At 34.5% G+C, this 23,838-nt stretch overlaps 1 pseudogene across 1 annotated transcript in view; it reads right to left on the bottom strand.

Moving 5' to 3' along the window:
• The window catches only part of LOC143245571 (calcyphosin-like protein), a 39,460-nt pseudogene extending 16,061 nt beyond the window's left edge, over positions 1 to 23,399 (bottom strand). The window contains exons 1-2 of the transcript XR_013025642.1: positions 23,257 to 23,399; positions 13,211 to 13,388 (exon numbers count right to left, since the gene is read on the bottom strand). The product of XR_013025642.1 is annotated as a calcyphosin-like protein (transcript). The remainder of the gene's footprint in view (positions 1 to 13,210; positions 13,389 to 23,256) is intronic.
• Between the last annotated feature and the right edge of the window lie 439 nt (positions 23,400 to 23,838).

Genomic DNA, 23,838 nt, shown 5'->3' with positions numbered 1-23,838 from the left:
CACATCTCAAAACACAATATTTGTTGGTTTTTCAAACAGAATATAGCAAACAAGGCTTAATATAAAGTCCTTGTCAGTAAAATGAAACTTCATAGACATTGTTTAGTTAAAAGTGACTTATCTAAGCCTACTTTATTCTGTTACAAAAAAAATTATTTTTCTAATCAAAACTCAAAGTATATAATAACAAAGCAAGCTTTAACATAATATATTTAAATTATACTTGTAACAGAACTTGTGCAAAAACACATTTTCTTCTTGCAATTTATCATCAAGCTAAGCTTTAATTATGTGTTCTGATTTCTATGAACATGTTTACTAAATAGGAAACCTTAACTTTTAACTCTTTAAAAGAAAAGAAAAGCTTTATCATGTAGATCTGTTTTTTAATTTTGCAAGTGCTTTCTCCACTAGTCATCTCTAATTCAACAGTGATAGACAAGAAAGAAGGCAGCTTGTCAACACCATCCACTGCCAACTCTTGGGCTACTCTTTAACCAATGAATAGTGAGATTGACCATTACATTACGATGCCCCCACAACTGAAAGGGTGAGCATGTTTAGTGCCAGGGATTTGAACCTGCAACCTGCAAATGGCTAGACAAATGCCCTGACAAAAAGGCCATGCCAAGCCTTAGTATCCTATGATTTTTCAAAACTGAGATTTGGAAATTACATTACAGCACAACAAATAAGGTTGAAAAACAGTGCTATTTCATTCAAAATTATAATGACTTTCTTCTTCTTCTTAAAAGCAACAAGTGCCATACTATGCTCAAATCATTAAAAAGACGCAGGTCTGTAAAATAAAATTATTTTCTTCATTCCTGTTTAAAACACAACACACTGTGAAAACAGTGGTAGTAGTTATATTCCAGTTTTTGTGGTTCTGGGTCACTTGAGCCACAAAATTAAAAGCTCAACAAAATATATCCAAAGTTTTGTTCCCTAGTTCTGTTATGTAAACATGGTAAAGAACTGATTTTACTTAGAAGTGTAATGCATTTATAATACCAGACATCAATATGGCTATCAGTAGAGCTAATGAAGTATACATTTTTTTATCCTTCTACTTGTAAGGATTACAGCAACTGGCTTATCATTGGATACTCTCACTGTTAACAATATTTTCAGCTATAATCTTAATAAGTATCCCAGAAAGTATCTAAGGAACACTAGTTGTTCCCAATAATAATGCTCTCAGGCAGAAATGTTACCAATAAAATGGTCAAATATATTCTGAATAAAATACAAATCCAGAATAAAGGTCAAAGGACTGAATGAGATAATTCAGAATGGAGTTGCCTCCAGGATGCTCAGATTGGTGTTCATCTCAGCAGGGACTGAATTTTTCTGGTTATCTCATATATTAATGGGGCTCTCCAATACTTACTCAAATTGCATAAAACTTTGCAGAAACTTGCCAAAGAGCATCTAGTTTAGGATTTAAAAACGTTTATAGTTGAACTTAATTTTTTTTAAGTTGTGAAATTTCAAAAATTTTGTTGTGAAGTTAACATACTAAAATGTATGCTTCTATGTTCAAAGCTCTACAAAGTAATTTATAGAATGTGTTTTTCATGTTCTATATTTGATCTAGTCTGAACAGACTTTTGTTAGACTGCCAAAATTTTAAGCAAACTTTTAACAAATGAAGTTTCTTAAAAACTTCAATAGAAGCTTATTTTCTGGATGCTAAATGACCCTTCTTGGTGGTTGATAAGGACATACCTACAAAAGGAATCTGATTTAAGTATTCATAACGTAATAGTTTTAATAACAAATATATTTGAGGAAATGTTTAAAGTTTTACCAGTCTCCTGTGTTTGCATTAGTTTTAACCATATAATTTATATAATTCACCCTACTGCAACAAGCTCATGCAATTTAAACACTTGCACCCATAGTTATAAACTCTGAAAGTACATATCTTCATGAAATTTGACAATCTTTCAGTGAACATTAAGTTTTCTGTCCACAAAAAAGTACTTTTACTAAAACTTTGTCCATGAATATATGAAAATAGTGTAAACTGCTCTGAGTGCAAAGTGATTATCATGTTAAGATAAAAAATACTTTTCATCTAAAAATTTTACTTTTACTTGCATAATTCCTGAATAAACTTCTTTTCCATAAAAACTGTTTCATCTGCAAAAATATTTGGGATTACAACCCTTTCTACTTTTCTTGGATGCTCATTCATAAGTTTATCTTTAAATAGTATGGGGCAGTAACAGGGCTTGATTTGACTATATTCTCAGCATAATTTTGTGATGTGCAGCTAGCATGTTGCTACTCATATAATAATCATGATAGGAGAGGCTGCAAATTTTACCTTTTATTTTATGTAGGACATAATACTTTACTTTTCCTAATGGAAATAGTTATGCCACACAGTCATGAATACTAGAACTGTTCAAAGCTGAGACATGTCATTTTATATTCTAGTGTATAGAAGAGAGGTAGTTAGGCTAAATGATGCACAAAACACAAGTTACAAAGTAGGAAGTCTAATTAGTGGGATCTAGGTCTATATTAATTTATTTTTATTTCAGTGCTGTTTTACAGACTTACTGAAAATTTAAAGACTAGATTGGACCTATTTTGGAGTTTTATAATAGGATTCTAATGCAAATCCAACACCCCTAACTATCTTTGCAATATGCCAAACCCAGCGTGACAGTGTCACAAAAATCTAGGCTATCGTGTCAAGATGTCCGAGCTTTTTGCGTATTAATATATGGTTGATACTTAACCCACTACATTAATTAGTTTAATAGTAAACAATACAATTTAGGCTTTGATTAGGCATATATCATAATTAAGTCATGTCTACTAGTACATGAAGCATTATATATTCATTTGACAGTCGTATGTTATATAAGCTATAGATTAACTCTAAGCACATTGTGTTGATGCACTAGTTTCAGAAAAGTATTTATGCTTAATGACATTACTGATGGGAATCAGCATACCACAGAAATTTCTTAGAAACCAAACATCACACATTTAGACATACCAGTAAATTTACAAGTCAGTGACCATACAGAAACACTGGGCTGGAAAAACACTATCAGTTAAGTGCAAGCCAGTACTACACACTGTTAAGAGGTCTATGTTATTTAGTCCAAGCTTGGCTTATTATAAACATGTGTTCAAATACACAAGGCCCTGGAGTGAATACAGTTCAAATCTGGTGTAATATTTTGGATTAAAAAAAAAACAATAGTCGCTGAATTATATTGACAAGCAGGGAACAGAATATTTGGACCATATTAAGTATATCAAGAGTTTCAGGAGTGCCTCCAAAATGAGAATAAATTATCCAAAGACAATGGAAAACATGCCTGCATTAAACACACAAACTTGGAACAGCACACTAAGAAACAGACAATGCTTTTAAAACAAAGGCAACAAGGGAGCAAATTTATACAGAAACAGCTATATGAAAACCATTCAGGCATAGGTTCAGCAGAGGAGAGAAGATGGGGAGGAGTGTTTATGGAGATTGCCTACATCTAAGCTGTTCAAGAGATTCCTCTTTAGAAGGTTCCAGCAATTGTAGCATTTGAGATACTGTGGAGCATGAAAAGCTCAGACATACTGCACAGATAAGTGTTTCAAATTCACAAAGATTATTGCAGTTATTAATTTGTATGGATTTTTCATACTGATTACATTCTATATAATTAACAGGTTACCAACTAGGCCTAGATAATTTGGATATATAGTTGCTCATAAATTTATAGATCTTAGGATCTAGCAAGGTAACCTAGGAGATTCAATTAATTTATGAATTAGTTTCATACATAAAACTAAGTTAATGACCTAGTATAAGTGAGAGAAATAAAAATTTACTATATATACCACACACACACGCATTATATTAATACTGTACACAGTACTGTCAGTATGTTAAGTAAAATACATTTAATTTAGATCAAGCAGAACTTTTAAAAATGTTTGTAAAATACTTACATCTAATTCAAATACATACTCTGTCTGGGAGATATCTACACAAACACACAACACATGTATGTGAGAGATAATTTATATTATTAATACTTAATAAGAATAACTTAGATTTTTAAAAAACATATTGATCATTTTAAGTAGATTATGATTTATCATTGTCTGAAAATTATCACAGTAAAATATTAAAGGTTATGTTATACTTTATACATAGCTCTAAGCAATAAAACAAATTATTGTATATGTAATATTATAAAGTAGTATTAATTTTCTTACTGCAAAACACTGCTAATGCAAATACTTTTCCATACTTCTTAATAAAGCTACTGACACCACTGTGACAGAGAAGGAAGTTTTCTTTGTGTTGCATGTAACAAAGGATGGATATACAGATAAATGCATTTTACTGACTTAAGACAAACATGCTATTGCACAAGGGTTGAAACACCTTAGCAACACCTGTTACTGAAATCAGTATTAGTAATATGTATAACAAAATTGTGGCTATGATGATGCAAGTTCATCAGCTCTCTTAAAAAATGACTACCTATGGTTAACAAGTATAAAATGTAAATCAGGGATTAGAATTATCAATAATAGACAATTTTAAAGGATATTTTACCAATACACTGTTAGATCTTTATGCACTTTATCATAGGGTCTCCAAACATTTCTAAGATCTACAGGAATTGGCCAGCATCCTGGAGAAGGGTGTCCTGAATACGTAAAACTTCAATAGTACATGTTAAGTTCAATATAGAGTAAAAGTGTGTAATGCATTGATAAGAAGGTTCAAAGTATTTGTTGTTCATTTCAAAAATATGTTAGGTGAGTCTAATGAGGGGAGTAATATAAAGAAAACCTTCAAAAAACTCAAGTCAAAAACATTTGTACTAAATTTCTCGTTTTTTTTGGGTTTTATCAATTTATAACACCTCTAACAAAGCTCTCCTTCAATTTACATGATAGCACTGACCTCCTCAATGCTGTGGTATTAAAAGATACCCTCCTGAGGTTGTTTGGCTTTGCTTTTGGCCCAGATATTAATTAACTGCTTACTCAGACCAAAGAGAGTGGCAAAGTTAGGAACAAATTACAGATTTTAGAAACATAGTTTCAGAGCACAAGAGTCAAATACTTGATTATGTGAGCCAAATATCTGGTGACTTGAATGCACAGTAACCATCTGATCCATTTCTTCTGACATTGAAATTAATAAATTTTGAAGCGCAGCCAAAAGCATAAAATGAACTTCAGCAATTTGGGTTGGTTGGTTGTTTAGCATTTATTGGCACAAAACAGCTGGGCTATGTACACCAAACAACTAATAAAAAATTCAAATCATTAAAATGTATAAAAAGGGATCATGCTAAAACAAAACAGTCCAATTTTCAAATAAAATCTTAAACAGAGTTAAAAAGATCAATGGCCCTTAAAAATTTAAAAACACAACTGAAGTGGACAGTGTCACCATCACTAATGACACTGTCCAACATCAAGGGTGAACCAATGGTATAAATATGTTTAAAATGGTGCCATTGCTTTTGATTGTAATGATAGCATGACAGTAAAATGTGGGCTACTATGATATGACCTGAGTGGCATACAGACCACACATTGGTGCATCAGTACCAGATAAAAGAAAGCAATGAGTAAAAAAACTGTGACTAATGCATAGCCTAGCCAGAACAACTTCCTCCTTTTCGTCCTTCTGATCCTTATAGAAGCAAGATGGCCAAAAAGCAAGAGAAGTTTTGATCTGGAAAAGCTTGTTATCACTTTGCTCACTCCAAGTCTATTGCCAACTGGACCATGGTCCATGTATGGGACAGGCATGGCAGTGATGGTACCAGAGCAGACAGACTTAGCTGCAATATCAGTGAGCTTGTTCCTGCAAATACAGAAGTTGGCAGGTATCCAGAAAAACTGGATAGAAATAGATGACAGTGAGAAGTGGGCCATTTGGTTGTGAATACTGACAAGAACAGGATGAGAACTAATGTAAGACACTCTGGAGCCAATAGAAAGCTAAACGAGCCAGTTCATGTACTGCATAGCTTCTATGTGATCCAAGGCAAGAGAAATGGCATACAATTGGGAAGTGAACCCAGAAACTATAGAGGGAATTATTTGTGCAACAACTGAACCACAACAAACCATGGCATAACTCATAGAATCATCTGATTTCAAACTGTCTGTATAAATGTGAAGGGACGGATGTTTCAAACAATGTTCGGCAAATAGAAGGCTGAGGGAGTATTCGCCTTCTTCAGATGACTCTAAAAGGTGACATAGTAGGATGGAATGATCAGGGATACAGCAATGTTATAAACTGGACTGACACAATTCATCTAACTGCACCTGGATATGAAGACTAAAAGGAACAATGGCAGAGTATCCAATTCTGGAAAAGCATGGCCCACTGGGGAAGGAAAACACAATTTCAGGTAGGATACTGTGGTAAAGATAGAAGTTTTGAACACATAATAAAGACAGTTGCATAGAGAATGTTCACGATACTCAGTGTACAAACTCTGGACTGAAGAAGTGCAGAAGGCCTCTGATAGTGAACAGGGTCTAACATCTTCAAGGCCAAGGTCCTGGCAGAGCTATAGACAAGAGATCCATAGTCTAATTTCAATCAAATAAGGGCATGATAGAATTTTAGCAGAGAACATTGATCTGCTCCCTAAGAGGTAGAAGAGAGGAAACAGAGAATGTTCAGTGCCCTTGTACATTTGACACATAGCTGCTTGATGTGTGGAATAAAGGTTAGCTTACAGTCAAAGATAAGCCCTAAGAACTTTGTCTCAGGGACCATGGGAAGCACAACTTCTCTGATATGGAAATCTGGATCTGGGTGAATACCTTGTTGGCATGTAAAATATTTTGGAGCAAGAAAATGTAAAACCATTTGCTGTTGTCCTTTTCAGTAAGTGACTGAGGGCAGACTGCCATTCAATAAACCTCATACTTAACATAAGACACAACCTTGAAGGGCTCCAAGTTCCTGTGGGAAAGAATGGGAAAGTGTTGAACCCACACTGACTTGGAATTGCCAGTTCATTAAAAAAATGCTTAATAAAAATGGGTAAATGACCATGTAACCCATATGAGTGGAGATCTTACAAGATGCCATAACTCCATGTTGTATCATAAATGTTCTCAAGGTAAAAAAATACAGAAACAAGATATCACTTGAGAAAGGTTTCCATGATTGACATTTCAAGTCAAATCAAGTGGTCCACATCAAAGCTCTGTTGTTGGAACTCAGTGTCTGAATGGGTGAGAGGAGGTTGTTTGGTTCTTTGAACCAAAAAAGATGAGCATTAACCATCTTCTCTAAGATCTTATAGAGACAGCTTGTCAAAGCAATTGAATGGTAGTTCAAAGTAATCTTGAGATCCTTCCCAGGCTTAGAGAAAGGGAGTATAATGCCAAGCATAAGAAAAAACATTCTCCTGCCAGATCCAGTTAAAAACAACCAGATGAATAGCAAGAGAGACAGGAGAGATGGCACAACATTAATGAATATCATCAGGTCCAACTCATGTACTGCCAGACTGATGAAGAGCAAGTTTGAGTTCCACCAGAGTAAAGGGGCTATTATAATCCAAGAGCCCGTCTGTTTTCAATCACATTTTCTTTCTTTATTGGAGAAAGGTATATCAATCTCCATGGATCTGGGGGTTGAGTAGGCAGGTCTTTGTCTGTGGACAAAGATTCCAGCAACTGAGGGCATGAACAAAGGGTTGTTTTACTTCTTGGGGCTGCAGAAGAGAATGCATCTGAGGAAACACCCAAAGCCAAAGGAAGTGGAACCAGTAGTCACTGGAAGGAGTGGCAGGGACAGAGATGGAAGTAAACATACTCATTAACTCTTTTAATCATGGAGAGTAAAAGATTATTCAGATGTTTTGCAAATGACTTTGTTGGAGACATGGAGAGATCTGTCTGCACTCCCCACAATGGCAGTGGAATGAAGTGCAGAAGCATATGTCCAAGATGGAGTTGGGGACAATAATTTCTGAGCCTCAAGATAGAAGATACTGTTTATAATGTACAAGCATTGCACCTCTTTCTCCCCCACTAATTTATGGCAGGAGTAAGAGGGGTATGGACCACTGCAATTAACACAGCATGGTTATGAGTTTGCACTCATAAGTGATGTTGTCTTTGCCACCACAATGAGCATATGTTAAAAAAACACAACATGATGTTTTTGAGTGACCGAACAATTGATACTGGAATCATCTAATAGGGTTGGTAATGTATAGCCATACCTAACAGTTCAGATAACCTGCTTTGACTGTGGCAGGAGGATGTAGTGATGTAAACATCAATATCAGAATATTAGTAGGTGCTATAATTCTGTCTTTGTGAGTGGAGATTTAGTGCACTGCAGAAATATCTTGGTTGGAGAAACCAACGAGGATCTCCAACTCAGGAATGTTCTTTAAATCCCTCTCAACTATAACTTCTCTGGAAGAATTCAAAGTTGCATGGAGAGTAACTTCGATGGATATATCCCCAATGGCTTTCAATTTCAAGAGAAGTTTGGTATGTTGTGGTGAAGATGTTTCCACCAAAAGGTTTCCAGAGAGCAATTCCTTTACTGACTTAGGGAAGTCAGCAAGCCACTCTAATCCCTTTTGAATAAAAAAAAGGGGGACATTTGTCTTATGGATTTCTCAAACAAGGAAAGGATAATTAGAAATTAAGGTATGGAATATGACTGCAATGTTAACTGTACAACAGAGTCCTCTATGTGTGGTCATCTTCTGATAATGTTTTGTTTTCAATGTTTTCATTTTTATTTATTTTTTCATAAATGGGGAGTATCCATAATAAAGATGTTACATTTCAGTGCTCACTGACCCCACCTATGAGGAGAGGCATTGCAATGCCAAACAAGGACACTGCAGCAATATCCACAACACATATTGGGAACATCCAACACTGGTACTCAGTTGACAGCAGTCCAAGGAAACCAGTCAACTGACCCTGGGAGGTTCACTACAAAGCTTCACATCTACAAGAAATTAAGGCCAAAGCGGCATGTTGGAGTTGGACCCCTCAACTGCCAGGATCCTCTCCTCCCCCTTCACAGGTTGCCACGCACCACAAACACATGGTTCTGCACTTTCAGTTTACCTCATCTGGGAGGTCCTCTCACCACATACACGAATCCACCTCAAGGGGAGCATTTTGGGAATGAAGAGCTTGATACCTTTATGCAGCATCTTTATGGTTTACTGGACATAAACAATGTAGATAGAAATGCATGAAAACTGGAGTTTACAGTATACTAATTTAATACTTTGAACCATCTGAACAGGCATGAAAATTTGCTTTATTATTCTCACAAGTCATTGCCAATTTTTCAAACTCGTGTTGAATTTCATTAACTGATTCTGCAATGGAAAATTTGCTTTTGTCTAAGCAATTTTATAAATGGTTCCAATCAGGAAGGTGGTATAATATACAGCCATATAAAAAGCAAAAGACAAAAGAAAATAACGTGATACCAACAATCCTTCTATATTGGAGAAACAAGCAGAAAAATGGAAACCAGCTTCAAATAACATACAGAAACATCTTAACACATTTTTGACCACTGCAAGTCTAGTAAACACAACATAACCATAGAAAACACCCAGATACTAAGTAGGAAAACAAACATATACAAACACAAAATCAAAGAAGTCCTACTTACACAACAACTAAAACCCAGTCAATATAAAGGAACACCTTTATGCCTACATTAATTAATAACCTTACATCTAACTGGAAGACCCTGTACAATCCCATACTCATTTACACTCTCATTCTTATGACGTGCCTGGCAATGGTCAGTTGCAAGTTCTCTCTTTGTTTACCTGAAGATGACCTAAGATGATTGAAACATTGTTCTGTACTTTATTTTAATTAAGGTGCTAATACCAATACCTGCTGTCTGGAGAATATATACAAAAAATCCTTCTTGTTAAAAATCATTCAGAATCATCTGATATTGTTGAAATTGACTGAAAATATGAAAAGACAACATTGTATTGTACTAATTTACTAAAACTTTACCTTAATCACAGAGTTTCAACAAAATTTACATCAAATAAAAATGTGTGTAATATATATATTTATTCTCAATTTTGTTATAGTTATGGTTAACTTGTTTTCATGAAGCTTTAACTGGGAATTACTGTTAAGCAGTTGCAACATACTGCTAACTATTTTAGGTCCTGGGTTAGCAGCACACAACATAAAACTACTAGACACCTTTTCTAATCGAAATTGAGTCCTGGGCAGTGACAACAGAACTAGTGAAGCCTTGTACATTCATAGGTTGTGACAAGAGTAGGAAAGTAGGGTAAAAGTACAAAACACTGTTTTATATCTGAGGTAGAAGATTCTGAGAGAAAGTGATCAGTAAACTAAAATCTGGACATCCTCATAGGGTTAAGGCTCCCTTCATCTTACTTGAAGAAAAGATCTACCATGTCATGAAACTGGCCTTGTAAGTGTGTACACTGGGAGAATTGAAAATACCGAAGTAGGGCAAAGAATAGGCTCAACAAATCTAGGGCAGTGCAAATGGAAAACCAATTAAAGTTAAGGAAAAAATAAAAATAAAGACATAAGGCATTCCACATTCTGGTTGAAGCTATGAGACATCATACTAAGAACAAATACTTCATTTCCAATTTCTTAGAAAGCTAAGCAATAATGTGGATGAAGAAGTGAGAAATATAACATCCAACAGAAACAATTCTCTATAAACATTCACATGAATTAATCCTCTCTTAGAACTTTATATCACAGATAGTAGAATTCTGTCTATAGAAAAAGGCAGGGATATGTGACATGCAAGAGTTCTTGACCATATGAATCCATATATTGAGTTACATATTATAAAAAAGAGGATTTTCTTTTTTGAATAGTGAAAATTTCTCAACCTGACACCTCTGGAATCCTTAACAGGGATTTTGGATGGTAAAGAAATATGTTTGTTGTGAGCCCATGTCATAATAAAGCAAGTAACAAAAAATAGCTCATGTTCTTGGGGTTACATCTAGCTTGGACATCCAAACCCAGAGTCAAATATAATACTGAGGCTGAAGATACAGCAATATGACAAATAAAATTTCAAGACCATGTGCAGATATCCTCTATCCTGTGTATGTACTGCATTACATTCAAATTTTATTAACAAAACCACTTTACTATCAAATACATGTCCATGAAATTACCATCATAATGTCTCTTATAATTTTACTTTTTTGTTGTCAGTTCTAATTACTTTATTTCAAAAGAAACCTTTTAACAGATACTTACTGCAGTTTTCATGTCTCGTGATATCACGTGCTATGAAAAGTTTAGACTTTAGCAGTGGTTCATTCTTAGCCACTATATAGCTAAAGTTGCTAAGTATCTACACAGCAATGTAGGTTTACATGACATAAAAGACACAACCACCTTCTATACTTTGCCTTGAGATTTACAATGTACATGTAGTTAATTGGCACAAGTGTGTGTGTTCATTGCAAGAGCTCAATTTGCACTATACTGCACTAAAGGTTGGTTTGAAATTGGATTACATTTTTTTTTTTTTTTATTGAAGTAGCTATAACTGTCTTTGGTATTGTTGTCTGCTGGATTGACTATACCACTTACAGTGTTTTCTTACCTAAATATGCTAAAGTTAGATAGACAGTTAAATTGCATTTAGGTCTTACTTTTATAATTTAGTTCAATATATATTATTTGTGTTTTAAAAATGACATTTGAAATATTCAGTTATTTTTGTAAGTTTAACAAGTTGTTCTCTGGATTATGAAAATGTATAAACAAGGTAATATCAATGTAGCATGTAAAGCATTAGTAAAATGAGTCTTCTTAACTGGACATAAAAAAAATTCTTCACAATGAGAATTGGCATTAGACATGGTAGGTAACACAACAGGTAAAAAACAGTTACATTTTCTTGGAGTCCAAATTTAGGTAAGAAGGCACAAACTAAACACAAGTATAAGGCCTTGCAAGAAAACAAGGTATATGAAACATCAAGGGCACAGCTATCAAAAGGGCTAGCCAAGAAATATAAGAATACTATGCCCAAGGAACTGTGAGTTGTTATAGAAAAAAGGCTCAAAGAACTACATGAATAATAAGGATAAGAGAGATTGACTGCTTTTATTGTAGATGAGGCTGCTTTGTAACCAGATATGGAAGGATCTGATAAGTCACCATAAAAGAAACAAAAGCTTGAAGTCAGTAAAAATGTCAAGGAATTTAAGTATGCTAAGAAATACCTTATCTAATGTACAAACTCTGGAAGATACAACATCCACAGAACAGAAATGCAGAAAAGTAAGAGGTATGGAATAACAAAACATGACATTTACACAACGTAGAAAAAGTAAACTTAGTATATTTAATGCTAAAGAACTGTTATGCCAGTTACAAATTACACTATAAACTATTGTGAACAAAAAAGAGAAAAAAGAAAACTAAATTCATACTAAAGCAGCCCAAGAATTGGTTGTTACCAGCAACTTATTTTCCCTCTAATCAGCAGATCAAAATTAAAAATGGTAGCAAATAGCCTTTAATACAGTGGTTTCCAAGCTGTGGATACTTAACTTATTAGGGGTAATTTGGCATTTTCCACAACTAATCCATATTTACAGATAATGAAAATTATGCAGGTTAATTGACTAATGACCCAGCATTAATGTAAATGCTTTTATATATCAAATTTGAACACTTTTTTATTTTTAATAAACACTTCTGGTTAGACAAAAAATATGAGATAAGAGTTGTTCTGTCAATCATGTATCGTATCTCATTCACATGAAGATCATATAACGAGGTGAATTCAGAACTGTAAAAAAATTATTTCCCAACATTTTCTACATTTCCCTGACCATTCACATTAAATATATAGGGAAATTATTTTTAAATTACTGCATTTATTATCTTAAATGAGTTATTGAACTTGTATACTAGACATATTAGCCAGCCAATACATTTTTATTAATGATCACTGACTGAAAGAAAATACAGTTCTCTGATTTTACTATATTATCCCTGACTGTATACACCCTATATAAACATCATGTAGTTATTTACAATGAAACTTCAAAACAAACAAAAAATATAGAGATAAGCCATTTTACAAGGAAACAGTTATAGCACATCATTAATTAGGTAAAACATATTAATTAAATTCACTTCTTACCCTTAGGGCTTTAAGAAACTCATTAAAATTTAAATGACCACTTCCATCTTTATCTATGTCATTAAACAATTTTTCAACTTCATGTTTTTCCAAAGAAATCCCAAAGTCTTGAAGACCTTTAGTAAATTATTCCAAGTCCAATTTCTTATCTCCAGAATCATCCATTATCAGAAAGGCTCTACAAGTTTATCATCAGAAAAAATTTATATTATTAACAAAGTCCTTCAATGCACTTCTAGAATACATTAATTATACAATATTTTTATTGTTTTAATTTTTTTTTAAAATTAGAGGTCTTTAAAATCTGTTTTATTTAACCCTTTCATAATGAGCTTGGTATAATATACAAAAGTTTGTCTACACATTAAGTATTTGCACTATGAATTTTGATACAGCATGTGTATCTTCATAAGATTTTGGTTTATACCTAAAAATATGAAATGTACAAGAATGCATGGTTTCATACAGATTAAAAAATTTATGTACACAAAAAAATCAGATTTTTTAATGAAATATTTTTACTGAAGATTTGTTTGTGAAAATAGTGTTTTGTTACTAATCTGAGTGGAGAGGTATTTCGTGTTCTGATTAAAAAAACCATTCTTCATCCAAAATCTATCAAGTATTTGTGTAATCACTAAAATCTCCTAAATACATTTAAAATGGAGACACTGTTTTATTCAGTGCATAAATCAGATTTTTTTAATGAAATATTTTTACTGAAGATTTGTTTGTGAAAATAGTGTTTTGTTACTAGTCTGAGTGGAAAGGTATTTCATGTTCTGATTAAAAAAATATTCTTCATCCAAAAACTATCAAGTATTTGTGTAATCATTAAAATCTCCTAAATACATTTAAAATGGAAACACTGTTTGATTCAGTACATAAGCCATATCTCAGCAAAATAATAAAAAAAAAAAAAAATTCTTATTTTAAATTTAGCTTGTTAATAGTGGTAATTTAAGTTCGTAATTTGTACAAAACTATAGACTTAGTATTTTGACATCACAAACATCTAAGTTTGAACAATGCTTCATTCAGTTTACAATGTTACTCAATAAAAAATATATTTAGGTATGTTCTCTTAATATTTACTTTCAAATTAATAAATTAATTCATATATAATAGTAATGTTTGAATTATAATCTATAATTTGGTTCCAAATAGTACTTCAATAATATTTTAAAATGTAAGTGAACAAACAAGATAACATGCCCTTTGACCACTGACTCATCACGAAAGAGTCAATATACCTATACTTCCTTTTTTTTTGCATACTTCATTTCTATATGTTAAAAATTCTGATAATTACAATAAGAGATCAGACCATTAGTTCCAAATTTTTCACAAGCAAAATCTTTATAAAAAAAACAAATGGACTGTAAGTAGTATAAAAGTTTGTTGTTGTTTCCTAATTAAGCTTCTTCAATAACAAAGAAAGAAAACACTTTTCATCCATTCCTAACATGCAAAACATACTGGTTTTACAAAAATTAAATCTTTCATAAAACTTTTTTCCACTGGATTTTTGTGTAATAACAATGAAGAACCTTTGCTTCAGACATTGAGTGCATGTTACTGAATAACTAAAGAAAGGATAAATAACTTTATCTTCCACTGATAATCATTCAGACTAATTACACTGTTCATATATGAAGACAAATATATTCATATATGTACTGCCTCTACCCAAAAAATGACCATTATCCTAATGCTATTTCCTTACATTTAAACTTAACCAATCAGGTACTTAGAAACTACAAAAGTTAATTCTTTAAATTTTGGTTTATATCTAAAAATATGAAATGTAGAAGAATTCATGGTTTCATTAAAAATACATCCACATTTTCAGGAAAATATATTTTCATCAGCACCTTTAGAAATAAAGTTAACACATTGTTAAGAAACACTAACTTGTTTTACATTTTCTCTTAGAACACATTTGTTAGGAAATAATTCATGATACTGAATAAGGGTGACATTTGGAAAACACTATGATTATTTATTTTCTTATGTTCACTTTCATATATTCTTGTAAGAAGAGTTGAGTATTTCAAAGAATCCTTGTTCCAAAAACAGTGCACAAGAGTTCAAACTTGTGGAAATGACTAATTACCCTTTAAACAACTAATTTTGAAAATAAAACATTAAATTCATAAGCAACTTAATCTACTTCAAATTATACATTACAATAGTAAACAGCTTTGTCAGAAATTATTTACAGTACTCTTGAAAACAATTTACAACAATAAAGATGTAGATTAGAGGAGTACTTCAGCATGTAAATAAATAAATAAAACTGAAAAAAATTAAAGATGTCAGTTTATATATTTCTACATTTTACTTCTAAACACAAGTGATATTAAAAAAGAGGGAAAAAACATTATTGTTTACTTTAAAACAAAATATAAAAAATTGTATATTAAGTACAGTAAGGTAGGAAAATAGTTTTATTATCTACAACACTGTGGATTTAAAATGTTTTTATAAAAAGCTTCCAGTTTTACTATTAAAATACTAAACTTTAATGACCATCATGCTTTATAGAACTTACTTTATATGCAGAGATAAGCTAGACACCAAAACAATATTTTAAGCACACAAGAATTTACATTTAAGACTTGGATACTTGAACAACCTGAAAGGATAAATAATAGATGTAAACATAAATACAGACTTTTCAACCTGAAGAGCAAAATATACAGTTGGATGATTACTAAAGTTCAGTATTTTCAGCTGCAGCTTACCTTGAGGTTATTTACTGACCACTGAAGTCCTTGTATATCAGAGTTGTTCAACAACTATGATAACAACCAATCCCCTGGACCCTGGCCATCCCCATGGATAGTACCTACCCAGGTTAAATGCAATGGTCCATTTGTAACCTAATTGTAGTGTGGTGGTTTGAAAACATAGTTCCAACAGTTAATAACCTCTTCACACACAACTCTTACCTTCCTTCCATGTTTGCCTATAAAAGTTGCATGCCACTAGCTCTGAAATAATCACAGCCTAAATTTACATGTTTAGTGTGAACTGCGATGGTGCATGATACAGTCATCATGTGATAAAAGTGTTCTATTAAATAAGGGCTACACTACCCCAAGCTCAGCCACTCCCCCTATACACTTGCACTTGTGAAAACTTTTTTGATAAGACAAGACAAAAGAAAAATGCACAGAAAATAGGGAGGATGACTGGAAATTAGTACAAAAGTGATCATCTATTGAAATTACATTTTCAGATTAGGAAAATGTTAACTTCGAAAAAGACAGTTCACCTCCACATAAAAAAATGTTAGAATTCCACACTAAAATGGAGGAGTGGCTGGTACAAAATTTTACCCACAGAAAGTACCTCAAGTGAAGCCCATGGCATACAATACTTGATGGCAAAGGTTCTATAGAGGCACACACCCTGCCTCAACCTTTGTCCAAAATGTAAGGGGAAAACAATTAAATGAATTCCAATTCATCATACCACCACCCAGAAAGGTCTTTTGCTGGAGACAGTGCAATGGGTGACCATGAAACCTATTTCTAAAAGTTGGCAAGTATAAAACAAAGAAGTGGGCAATCACTTCCTTGGTGCTGTCTCTTTTTCCATGACAGTCCATGGAATACATATGATCTGGATCAAACAACTGAGTAAGTATGTATAACATGAAGAACTGACAGAATGAAAGCACATAGTTTCTATGTTTTCCATTATCCTGGCTCAATACAAATTTTGGAAAATAAGCACATCCTGGAAAACAATACCAACCAACTGGTTCGATCATGATAAATATAAAGAGGGGCTTAAAAAGAAAATGTTCTTACTTTTACCAAAGATGGTAAGTTGTTTGAATAAAGGTAACCAATGGATATCAAAATCCAGCAGGAATTGAAAACAGCAAGGTGGTGTATATATAATGAGAAACGAACGTGTGGGGAGTCATTCACATGCTCACCTGGAGGATCTCGTTCTCAGGCTGGCAAAAATGGGAAGCAAGAGAATGATTCAGGTGATGAATGCAAAGAAATATGAAACAGTTTGTGAGCATCCACATCCAGGGACAAACATACCAATTGGAGGAGTGAAACAATTTAATAAAGGTAGAAAGACAGAGAGGTTCCAAGGTAGAGACACACAATGAGGGGATTCTGAAAGGGAGAAGTTAATGATAAGCAACCTGAAATTACTTGAACAGAACAAAGGAGTTAATAAAGTCTGACATTTATGTCAGACTAACAACAAAAGACCAACCATTTTTGTTAACAGAGAGACATAAGGGAAGAGCAATAGGAATGTGACAAGAAGGATGTAACACAATGAGATAGAAAGGCTCAGTAAATCTCTTACATAATAAAATAGAACCAAACATCCGAAAAGCTGAGGAAAATGTAAAATTCTATATACTCTGCTAATAAATCACCGTGTTAATACTACTACATAATGAGAAAATACCACCATCTTTATAGATTGAATGGTACTCACATGGACCCTCAAAAGTTATTTGTTCTATATTATGTATGGGTGATGAACTTTGAAAAGTATATGTAATTAATTAGGATAGTCATTGATCTCAGTGTCTTATGGAAGCCTTCTGTAAGAAATGAAATTAAAAAAAAGAGGTTCAATTGAACAAAAATCTGGTTGGTTGGTTGGTTGGTTTGGTGTTTTATGGCACAAAGCAGCTAGGCTATCTGTGCCAAACATCTGGTAAAAGTTAAAATTAAAGTAAATTTAGTAAAATTCATAAAAGGAACTTAAGGGAAAAAACAAACTTAAAAAAATACGACATAAATAGCTTTAAAACCAATATTTGCATCTAGCCTACAGCAGTAAGAGAAAAACTACAGTAATGCAAGTTGTAAAGGACTTTCTGTAGTATAATTGTAATTATCATAACTTGCCAGGAAGACTAACACACAAATTCAAAAACCACAATCATTCACCTCAAGTCAGCCTTTCCAGTCCTGGTTCAGAGTTATTTGATGTTATGGCCATCTGCAGAAAGTAAAGTAATGAAAGTTCTAAAATACTTGTAGCAAAATTTTAATTGTAACTTGCCAGGATGATTAACAGGTAGTTCAAACAGCAGTGTTAGGCACCTGAAGTTGGCCTTTCCAGTTCTGGCTGAGTTATTTGACATTACAGCCATTTTCTAACTTCAAATCAAACTAGATGGATTTTGATTCTTAAAAGAAAATCACATTAAAAAAGGTCTAATGCATAAATTAAAAAAACTTAAATACCATTAAAAAGATTAATAGTCTTTAAAAAACTGAAAACATTTTGAAGGTGGACAGTGTCACTATCACCAATAACACTGTCTAACATTATGGATAAACCTTGGGACAGAACATGTTTAAAATGGTGCCGACGTTGAGAGTCAAAACAACAGCAAGACAGTAAAATGTTGCTTATTGTGAAATGAGTATTACACAGACAACACACTAGTGCATCAGTCCCAGATAAAAGAAAATAATGAGTTAAAAAACTGTGATCAATGCGTAGTCTAGTTAGAACAACTCTTCTCAATCCTTATGGAAGCAAGATGGCCATAGTCCAATATAGGGTTTTATTTGGAAAAGCTTGTTTTCATGTTGCTTACTCCAAGTCGACTGGCACGGAGCCAAGTCTTGAATACAAGACCATATTCCATGTATGGAACAGGTACAATGGTGATAGTGCCAGAGCAGATAGATTTAGCTGTGGTGTCGGTGAGCTCATTCCCACAAATACCAACATGGACCAATATCCTGAAAAACTGGATAAAAGCAGATGTTAAAGAGAAATGCGCCAGTTGGTTTCAAATATCAACAAGAACAGGGTGTGAACTAATGTGAAGCAATTCCTGGGCCAGTAGAAACTGAGTCAGTATAAATAGTGCAGTTTGAGTACTGCTTAGCTTCTATGTGATCCAGCACAAGAAAAATGGCGTACAGTTCAGCAGTGAACACAGAAGCTATAGAGGGGATTTTGCACAAACTATCAAACCACAACAAAGAATAGAAGAGCCCACACAGTCACCTGATTTTGAACCATCTGTATAAATAGAAATGGAAGGATGGTTCAAAAGATGTTCAGCAAATAACAGTATTTCCAATCGGGAGTGTCTGCTTTTCTCAGATTACTTAAAGATAGGTCACATTTGGGCGCTGTAAGAAGCCATGGTGGGATGGGCTGACCAGTGCATACAGCAATGTTATCCAAGGACAGATCCAAATCATCCAAATGCACCTGGATACAAAAGCCAAAAAGGGGCAATGGCAGAACGTCTGTTCCGAGGAAGAAAAACAAAACCCCAGATGGGATGCTTTGGTAAAGAAAGAAATTTCAAAGCATATAGTAAGAACAGTTGCAAACAGCAGAGGTGCAAAGAAGGTTCACGAGACTCTATTTATAAGCTCCAAATTGGGAAGTGTGAAAAGTCCCAGTGTAGAGCCAAAGTCCTTGATGATGAATGGGGCCCAGTATCTTTAAGACCGAGGTCCTGGCAGAGCTATAGACCAGTGATCCATTGACAAGTTTTGATCAAATAAGAGCATGATATACCTTTAGCATAGAACATTGATCCACTTCCCAAGTGGTAGAAGAGAAGACATGATGTTCAGTGCTCTTGTACATTTGACCTGTAGCTGCTTGATGTGTGATATAAAGGTCAGCTTACAGTCAGAGATAAGCCCCAAGAACTTTGTCTCAGGGACCACAGGCAGCACAACTTCACCGATACGAAGTTCACGATCAGGGTGAATATCCCGTTGGCAGCAAAAGTGCATACAAATGGTTTTAGAGAAAGAGAAGTTAAAGCCATTTGCTGGGGTCCACTTCAGTAAAAGATTGAGGGCAGTCTGTAGCTGCTGCTCAATATACCTCATATTTGATGACTCAGATGAGATGTGAAAGCTGTCAACATAGAGCCCATTTGAAACAGTAAGAGGAAGTTGTTCAGTGATGGCATTGAATTTTATAATGAAAATTCTGACTCAAAACACAGCCATGAGGGACTCCAAATTCCTGTAGAAAAGGACGGGAAAGTGTCAAACCCACACCATCTTGGAATCTCATGTCCATTAAAAAAATTTTAATAAAAAATGGGCAAATGGCCACGTAACCCATATATTTAAAGGTTTTGCAAAATGCCATACCTCCATGTTGTATCATAAGCCTTCTCAATATCAAAGAATATTGATATAAGATGTTGTTTGAGAAAGGCTTTTCTGATTGACATTTAAAATTGAATCAGGTGGTCCATGTTGGAGTGCTGTTGTTGAAACCCACACACTGGGTGAGTGAGAGGAGGTTGTTTGATTTGAGGAACCACACAAGATGAGCAATAACTATCCTCTTTAAGGTCTTACAGAGTGGGCTCATCAAAGCAATTGGATGGTAGTTTAAAGGAACCTTGGGATCCTTCCCAGGCTTAGGGAAAGATAGGACAATAGCCTGCTGCAAGGCATCAGGAAAAACATTCTCCTGCAGATGCGGTTAAAAACAATTAGAAAAATAGCACGAAAGCAGAAGATAGATGGCACAGCACTTCATAGTGTACATCATCAGGTCCAACCAATGTACTGAAAGACCAATAAAGGGCCAGTTTGAATTCCACCAATGTATAGGGATGATTGTAGTCATAGAGACAATCAGCTTAAAAGGAAACAGGTGATTACTCTGTCCAAGTCTTGATGGCTAAGAAGGTGAAGGAAGAAGCAGAAGTGCTAGATTCCAAGCAAAAGCTTTTATCATAAAAAATGGGAGAATAGTGAAGGGGAGCAAATTGAGAGATCAATAGCAGTAAAGGACTGATTTGGTGCATGAAAATAAGTAGAAGAACCAGTACTGAAAAGAGAAAGGTTGTGATCACAAAGCATACCCTCTACAGAGTGACCTCTTCTGTCAATATCAGTACTTCTCCAAAGGGGATGATGTCCATTAAAGTTCCCCAGGATTAAAAAGCGAGACAGCAACTGTTCAATGAGAACATCAAGGCCTGATAGATCATAGGTCTCTTTAGACAACAGGTAGAGAGAACAAACAGTGATGGTAATACCCGAGGAAATGGATGGCTATGGCCTCCAAGGGTGTGTTGAGTGGCAAAGACAGGGTGGGCACATGCTGATCAACCAACAGTGCCACCCCTCCATGCACTTGTCCATCACACAGCCTGCCATTTATGTACAAAGAAAACTGCTGAAACATGACTGTGCCGGCAGGTTTCAGAAATGTTTCCTGTAAGGAGAGACATATAGGAAGCACTCAGTGTTTTGATGTCATCCAAAATAGAACATAAACCTTGACAGTACCATTGTATCAAGGTGGCCATTTAATTTATGTGTAGATGTATTGGGTGGAGAACCCTTCTGTTTATGACCACATCTTTTTTCTTTACTGTCTTTCTTCAAATGAGGTCTATCGACATCCATAGATCCTTCCCTGGCTCAATTGGGCAGGTCTTTGCTGTTGGAAGAGGATTCCAGCAACTGAGGATATGAACGAATGATCTTTTGCATCTTGGGGATGGAGAAGATGTACCTGAAGAAATGCCTGTACCTAGAACCAAAGGAAGTGGATCTTGGGATTTGTGTGGAATGTATGTAAAGGACAGAGATGGGTGTTGAAGTTCATTCATCAGTTTTTTTAACCATGGAAGTCAAAAGACTTTTCATTTGTTTTGAGAATGATTCTTTTGGAGGCACAGAGAGATCTGTCTGTACTCCCACTGTAGTTGTGGAATGAAGTTCAGCAGCATATGTCCAAGATGAAGTGGTGGACAGCAACTTTCTGGACTCAGGATAAGTCATGGTATTAATCATTTTCAAACTCTGCATCTCTTTTTCTTCCAACCATTTAGGGCAAGAATGAAAGTAGGACAGGTGAGAGCCATTGCAACTTACACAATGAGGGTCCATTTCACACTCAAAGGTATCATGGCCTTTGCCACCTCAACAAGCACACATCCAAAAACCACGACATGACGTCTTTGAGTGTACGAACCGCTAACACTTGAAACATCGGAGAGGGTTTGCAATGTATGGCTGTACTCTGCAATTAAGATAATCTGCCTTGATGGTGACAGGTGGAAGTGGTGATGTAAATGTCAGAATGAGAATGGTCGGCATCGTAATTCCATTTTTGCAAGTGGAGATATGCCTCACTGCAGAAACTCTTTGAGTGAAGAAATCAGCAAAAATCTCTGACTCGGTGATGTTCTTCAAATCCCTCTCAACAATAACTCCTCGTGACGAATTCAAAGTAGCAAGAGGTGTAACATCAATAGGTATATTCCCAATTGCCTTTGAATGCAAAAGGAGTTCACTGTGTTGAAATGTGGATGTTTCAACCAATATGTCATCAGATCGAAACTTCTTTATGGACTTAACAGCCAACAAGTCCCTCTAGTCCCTTCTGAATGAAAAAGGGAGACATCTGTCCTAAAGGTTTGTCTGAAAGAGATTGTAGGATAAAAGAATGAGTTACAACAGGTGATACAGATGTTGAAGATTGCAGTTTAGAATCTTCAAGATGTAGTCGTTTACCTATGGACTGTTTTTTCACTATTTTTTTAAGATTGTAGGAAAAACTTTAAAAAAATGGAAATTTCGGTGCCCACTGATCCAACCAACCACGGAGCCCTACGAAGGGACGCACTACGATGTCAAACAAGGACACTGCAGCAATGCCAGGTTTTTGTGAGCACTATATCCAAACACCAGCATCAGACACTATGTCTACAAAACCTGTTCAGAACATACAATACTGGTACTTGGTTGACCCTAACCAAAATGGACCAGCCAACTGATCCAAGGGGTGCCACCCCAAGACTGCCCATCTACAGGAATTAAAGGCCAAAGTGGTGTGTTAGGGTTGGACCCCTCAACCACCAGGATCCTCTTCTCCCCTTCATGGTTTGCCAATCACAGCAAACAAATGGGTAAATATTTAAATCACAGAGGAGGTAAAATAAAAATACAGAACCTTCCCTGCTGTCACCATGTACAGGAATCCACACCAAAAGGAACAAAAGTCTGAATAACCTAAATTAATCTTACTCCACACACCTTCCTAGTCCTTTAATTCCTTTTGCTCCTCTCTGTAGACACTGGTATCGCAATTTCTCTATTGGGTTTTTAGCTTAAGTTGCCATTTTCTGAGCTTTCTGCTTCATTTCTTCTTCTTGGCGATCTACTTGAATGGCTGACATAATTCTGTTAGAATAAGTAGGTGTAAAGCTAAAATAATATTATACTATGTAATACTATTCCTGCAATTTTAAGAAATGCAAGTTCTCAAATTATGTTAATCAACTTCTTATATGTACATATACACAATTAAAAAAAAATGACTATTATTTCAATCATTAACTTTGAGGTTAAAAACCATTTGTACAGCATTTTCAGCTTGATTTCCAACTAAGAAATGGCTACTTTTTGATAAGTATGTGATAATATGTACACACATTTTATAAATTCGAATGTCAACTTTTTTGGTCTAATTTCTATTGAAGTATGTGCTTTAACTGTATTGAAACATATTCATAATTTTTAATTCAGCTATAGTTAGAGAACTACAATTTCCTTTAGGGTATAAGCTTTTGTTTCAAAGTTGAAAAATGTAATGTTAGTAAATGTTCTGAAGTGCAC

This window comes from Tachypleus tridentatus, chromosome 2, assembly GCF_004210375.1.
Source record: "Tachypleus tridentatus isolate NWPU-2018 chromosome 2, ASM421037v1, whole genome shotgun sequence".
NCBI classification, from domain to species: Eukaryota; Metazoa; Arthropoda; class Merostomata; order Xiphosura; family Limulidae; genus Tachypleus; species Tachypleus tridentatus.
Note: the sequence above shows the minus strand (reverse complement) of the source record. Positions and strands in the feature narration are given on the sequence as shown.